The 5,932-nt window shown below is 36.5% G+C and overlaps 1 pseudogene; it reads left to right on the top strand.

The window, feature by feature from the left end:
• The first annotated feature begins 4,249 nt into the window (after positions 1 to 4,249).
• Positions 4,250 to 5,233, top strand: LOC110259187 (annotated as a pseudogene).
• Positions 5,234 to 5,932: the final 699 nt, after the last annotated feature.

The following is a 5,932-nucleotide window of genomic DNA, read 5'->3' as shown; positions in this document are numbered from 1 at the left end:
TGGCCTCACTTAGAGAGGTTGAGGATCTGGGTTTGCCACAAGTTGCAGCGTAAGTCACAGATGTGGCTTGGATCTGGTGTTGCTGTGGCTGTGATGTAGGCTGGCAGCTGCAGGTCCAATTCAACCCCTAGCCCATCAGGAACTTGCATATGGCACAGCTACGGCGGTGAAAAGAAAAAAAAGATGTTGAAAAAAATAATGGTTGCACAACATTTTGAATGTACTAAATGCCACTGAGCTCTATGCTTTAAAATGGTTAAATTTGGGGAGTTCCCACTGTGACTCAGAGGTAATGAATCTGACTAGCATCCATGAGGACACAGGTTCAATCCCTGCCCTTACTCAATGTGTTAAGGATCCGGCAATTCTGTGAGCTGTGTTGTAGGTCACAGACATGGCTCAGATTCTGTTTTGCTGTGACTGTGATATAGGCTGGCAGCTGCAGCTCCAATTGGACCCCTAGCCTGGCAACTTTGATATGCCACAGGTGCAGCTCTAAAAAGAAAAAAAAAAAAAAAGGCCAGTTTTGGAGTTCCCTTGTGGCTCAGATGGTTAAGGATCAGGTATTGTCACTACTGTGGCTCAGGTTTGACCTCTGGCCCCAGGACTTCTGCATGCCAAGGGCATGGCCAAAAAAATAAAGAGAAAAAATGAAATGGCTAATTTTATGTTATGTGACCTTTACCTCAATAAATAATTTGCATATATTATTTTATGATATTCATAAATAATATATACATTATTTATTGTATATTGAATGAATAGAAATTCAGTCATTACTTTCAGACTGGTCTTAGGGTATAGAAAAATTAACTTCACTGAATACCACAATGAGCAGTCTCTGTACCCAAATATGACCAAAGCCAATATTTTAATAACAAGTTGCTCAGTACAGCAACCTGAAGTGTTTATTTTATATGGACATATATATTAAGTAAATTGAATTGTACAAATGCATAAGCAGAAGTTATGCACAGGTAGTGCTGTAAACCAGCCCATTGTCTTAGGAATCACATATTTAAATAATAGTTTACTGAATAAACTCAGGTCATCTGTAGATTAGTGAGTAAACAGTTTATTTTCCCATTGTTCATACAGCTAAGTCATACAAGCAGAATTAATTCTATATAAATAAGCAATACAAGCAGAATTAATTCTATATAAATAAGCAATACAAGCAGAATTAATTCTATATAAAAGTTGTTCCAAATTTGGAGTACAAAAATTTAGATTGTAAACCAAACATTAAAATAAATTTTACAAATAAAACTTTAAATGAAAAAGATTTTATGTACCTTCCCAGGAAACTGTATTGATACCAGTTAAATCTCTAAAAGTAAATCCCCTTTTTAATATTGTCATGTGGTTCTTTGTTATTCTTAATCTGTTTACATAAACCCTGTCAAGGGACTTTTAAGGTTTTATTGAGGTCAGTTTTTTCAGCATTATTTATATGAAACAAATATTTTTTAAATAATAATTTAATGTCATTAAAATTTAATAAAAGATTGGCTGAATATTTTCAAATGCTATAGTATTTAACTTAATTGATTTCTCCATCATAGATTTCCATCATTTCTTAGATATACAACTTTCAGAGATATAAACATATACTTTGAAAACTGAGTTTCAAACTAGGAACTTTTAATACTTTCCTGATGGATATATGTATAAGTGATTTACTTCGCTATATCCCTGAAATTAGCACAACTTTTTAAGTTAATGATATTCCAATAAAATTTAAGTGTATATATATATATATATTTTTAATGTAAAATGAAAATTTAAAGTTTTTTTTTAATTTTAAATTTTGGGCCACACCCATGTCATGTGGAAGTTCTCTGGCCAAGAATCAAACCTATGCCACAGCAGTGACTCGAATCACTGCAGGGACAAACCAGATCCTTAACCCACTGTACCACAAGGGAGCTCCAAGTTTTAAAATCAAAATTAATGGTTAAGTCTTTAACAGTTATTCTTTTTCCCATTCTCTTTTTTTTATTTTTCTTTTTTATTACTCAGTGAAGCCATTCTCTTTATCCTCAAAAAGACACTCCAATTATTTGTAGTTCTGTGATTGATGAAAGGAACAATGGAAAAACAAGGTGAAAAATTTATTAATTCTCCAAAGGAAGTCATTATTCAACCATTTGGAACATTAAATCTTGATAAACAGATCAATTACAAGCAGCTTTGTATGTTCACTCAGAATCATATGTTTCCAGTAATGAACAGCAAATCACCATTAGGAAGGTTGGCTATAAATCACTGAGATTTGATAAAATAAAATCCAAAAAAACCTGATCCTTATTATTGCTGTTATTTGCCTTAGGTGTGCAACATAATGATTTCAATTTATTTCAAGACACAATGAGAATATTAATCATGAATTTAGCGGAAGTTACTTTTTTTGCTCATTTTTATTTTCACCTTTAAACTTTGAGGGTTTTCTAGAAGCAATAGGCAATCCAGTTTCATAAAAATGGCATTGTTTTCTCCGACTAGTGAAGCCATCTAATATTTTTACCTAACTATCCTATTTTATTGAATTACATGAAGATAAAACCCTGTGCTAAAATGTATGTATATTCAGCCTGACAACATTTCTGCAAGTTAATCTCGCACACCAAGTTTGGTGAATCTCCTCTCATTGACTTTCAATATGTATAGATGTTCCCCTGCAGAAATCTTCTTCTGGCACGGCATTGCTTTTGCACAGTGAAGTAATGTCAAATCGTTGAGGGCATCATGACTGGAGCCTTGTAGAATACTGCTTTCCTTCAGAGAATAAGCAACCTACTTTTTTTCTTTATTTTATTCTTTTTTTTTTTTTTATTTTCGCTTCAAAGAAAAATCCAAAATATCTTTTTATAGGAAAGCTTAGAGTATTTTTCAGGGAGTGGCGTGATAAAATAACATTGAGAAAACAGCTTGACATTGAGAAAACAGCTTAGGGAATAGGACTTAGTGTGATTTTTCTTTATCCAGCGACGTGAATTGAAGAATTGATGGGGGCAGCATAGTGAGTAGATGTTCATATAGAATGTTCTCAATATTTTATGGGATGCACTGTGTATAGCTAAGTGCTGCTCTGCTTATATACATTTATAATATGGTTATACATTCATTTTTAAATATCCTCGATTTGGATTTAGCCACTGAGAGGGGATAAAAATATTACATGGTCTAACAACGACTTATAAGGCATGTTTTATCTTATTAAATATTTAACGTAGACTACTATGAGAATCTATATTGAATTTTTCTTGGCTATATGTTAAAATTTTATAAATTCAAATATATTAGTTATAATGTATAAGATCCATCCCCTTCTAAAATCAGTAAATTGCAGTGACTCAGAATATGCATCTAGTGGAATAATGGTCTCCTAGTGATTCTTGAAAGGGATCCTTTACTGTATCCAACTTATATTAAATGCGAAAGAAAAAATAAAAGTAAAACATTGATTCTCACCCACTATAATTTCATTTTTACAAGCCACATCATTCTCACTTTTCGTTTTTCTTTTGCAAATTATTGGAAATAATAAAGAAAAAACTTCCTGTATACATGTTCGATATCTATAGGAGGTACAGATGGTAGAAAGACACCCTGAATCAGTTTATATGGTACAATGGTAAATGGTATTAGAACTGTGTCCTGAGAAAAATCACTGTACACTATCTGTTCTTTGTAAGACTATTCAATTTGCTCTCTCCTAACTGAACTTGTAGTTCTTATTTCCATATTCCTCCTTTGGTCTAGTCATTTAGGTGCTAAGCTTCTTCATATTCCCAGAACTTGGAGATCAGTTCCAAATTTATAGCAGAGCTGTAATTTTATATTTATTTCTAATTTGTTAAAGAGTGCTTTTAGTGGGCTCTTAAAAATATTCATTGAATGAAATTTAGGACATTGAGTAAGCATCTCCCGGATGGAGGCGACTGCAGAGGCGGAAGGGCGACGCTGACACGAGCCCCTGCGGGGTGCGGGGCCGCGCGGGGGTTCCCGGCGGTTGGGCGCAGGAGCCAGGAGCCTAGGCAGCCGCGCCCACCCGCCCTGCCCCTGGATGCCTCTCTGACCCGTGGGGCAGCCTTTGATCGCAGCACAGGAGCAGCAGCAGCAGCAGCAGCAGCCGCCGCCGCCAAGATGCCGCCGCCGCCGCCAAGATGCCGCCGCCGCCGCCAAGATGCCGCCGCCGCCGCCAAGATGCCGCCGCCGCCGCCAAGATGCCGCCGCCGCCGCCAAGATGCCGCCGCCGCCGCCAAGATGCCGCCATCCAAGTCCGGGGAAGATCGCGATCCTGGGCTACCGGTCTGTGGGGAAATCCTCGTTGATGATTCAGTTTGTCCAAGGCCTACGCTCCAACTATAGAAAACACTTTCACAAAATTGATCACAGTAAATGGATAAGAATATCGTCTTCAACTTGTAGACACAGCTGTCAGGATGAATATTCCATCTTCCCTCAGACATATTCCATAGATATTAATGGTTATATTCTCATGTATTCTGTTACATCAATCAAAAGTTTTGAAGGGATTAAAGTTACCCATGGAAAATTGTTAGATATGGTGGGGAAAGTGCAAGTACCTATTATGTTGGTCAGGAATAAGGAAGACCTACATATGGAAAGGGTGATCAGTTATGAAGAAGGGAAAGCGTTAGCAGAATCTTGGAATGCAGCTTTTTTGGAATCTTCTGCTAAAGAAAATCAGACTGCTGTTGATGTCTTTAGAAGGATAATTTTGGAGGCAGAAAAAATTGATGGCGCTGCTTCACAAGGCAAGTCGTCTTGCTCAGTGATGTGAGTCTGCAGAACCGAAGACACTGGGGCTCTCCCGCCTGAGGAAGCAAACCGTCCTTGTCCTTTAAGATAAACTCTGCTCCATTTCTCTTCTTTTAACCTGAAAGATTTCGTTTGGGTCAGAGCTTCTCCCCCACCACCCCCCTTTCAGATTATGTTAAACTCTGACTCTGTCCAGATGAGTTCACTTCCATTTACAAATTTTAAGCAATCATTTTCAATTTATGTATTGTATTTCTTAATAATGTTATGACCAAGAATTTTATTGCATTGATTTTTCAGGGTAGTTTGTTGTTTAAAATAATGCAATCATCAAAATGATACGTATTGTTACACTGCTATTAACTAGGCTTCGATATATCAGTGTTTATTTCATTGTGTTAAATGTATACTTGTAAATAAAATAGCTGCAAACCTTAAAAAAAAACATTGAGTACCTTTATGAGAAAAATTTTAAATCTACAAAAGAAATGTAACTGTACAAAATTTAAATAGAATTAAATTATTTGAAGTGCCTTACTTACCTCAGTGAAATTCCAGAAAATATTGAATACTATGTAATCTTTCTCTCTAGGTTTGCCCAGGAGGCGAATATGTGGACAGTGGGTTAAATATGGCTATAATTTGGAGGATTTATGAATTTCAATAAAAAACCTATTAATATGTTTTATTATTTTGCAAATAATAACCTGTCTTGTTTTGAACTGGTTCCATTTCTTTTATTCCTATTCTTTGTAGTGAATGCAGTTATGTTTTATACCACCCCAGAGTTAAGGTTTAAAAGAAGAATCAATTTATTTGCTCATGAGTCTGTGGGTCAAGGTCAGGCTGTGACAGTGAGGATGGCTCTTTTGGGTTCCACAGTATCTGGGTCCTTGGCTGGGAAGACTTCCATGATAGCTTCTTTACTCACAATTCTCTGGCCTGGGCTGATGGACTAGCTCAGCTGGATGTATTGAGCTGAGTATCTATCTACCTGTGACCTCCCACTGTAGCTTGGGTTTCTCAAAACATGTCAGGGGGTTCTAAATAGGAGTGTACAAATGAGGGGGTCCAAAGAGCAAAGATTCCCAGGAGAGCCACAAGGAAGATGTGTGGCTTTTTATAACTTGGCTCTGCAAAGCAC

Source organism: Sus scrofa, unplaced genomic scaffold (assembly GCF_000003025.6).
Source record: "Sus scrofa isolate TJ Tabasco breed Duroc unplaced genomic scaffold, Sscrofa11.1 Contig981, whole genome shotgun sequence".
Lineage (NCBI taxonomy): Eukaryota > Metazoa > Chordata > Mammalia > Artiodactyla > Suidae > Sus > Sus scrofa.
This window is presented reverse-complemented; position numbering and strand designations above follow the sequence as displayed.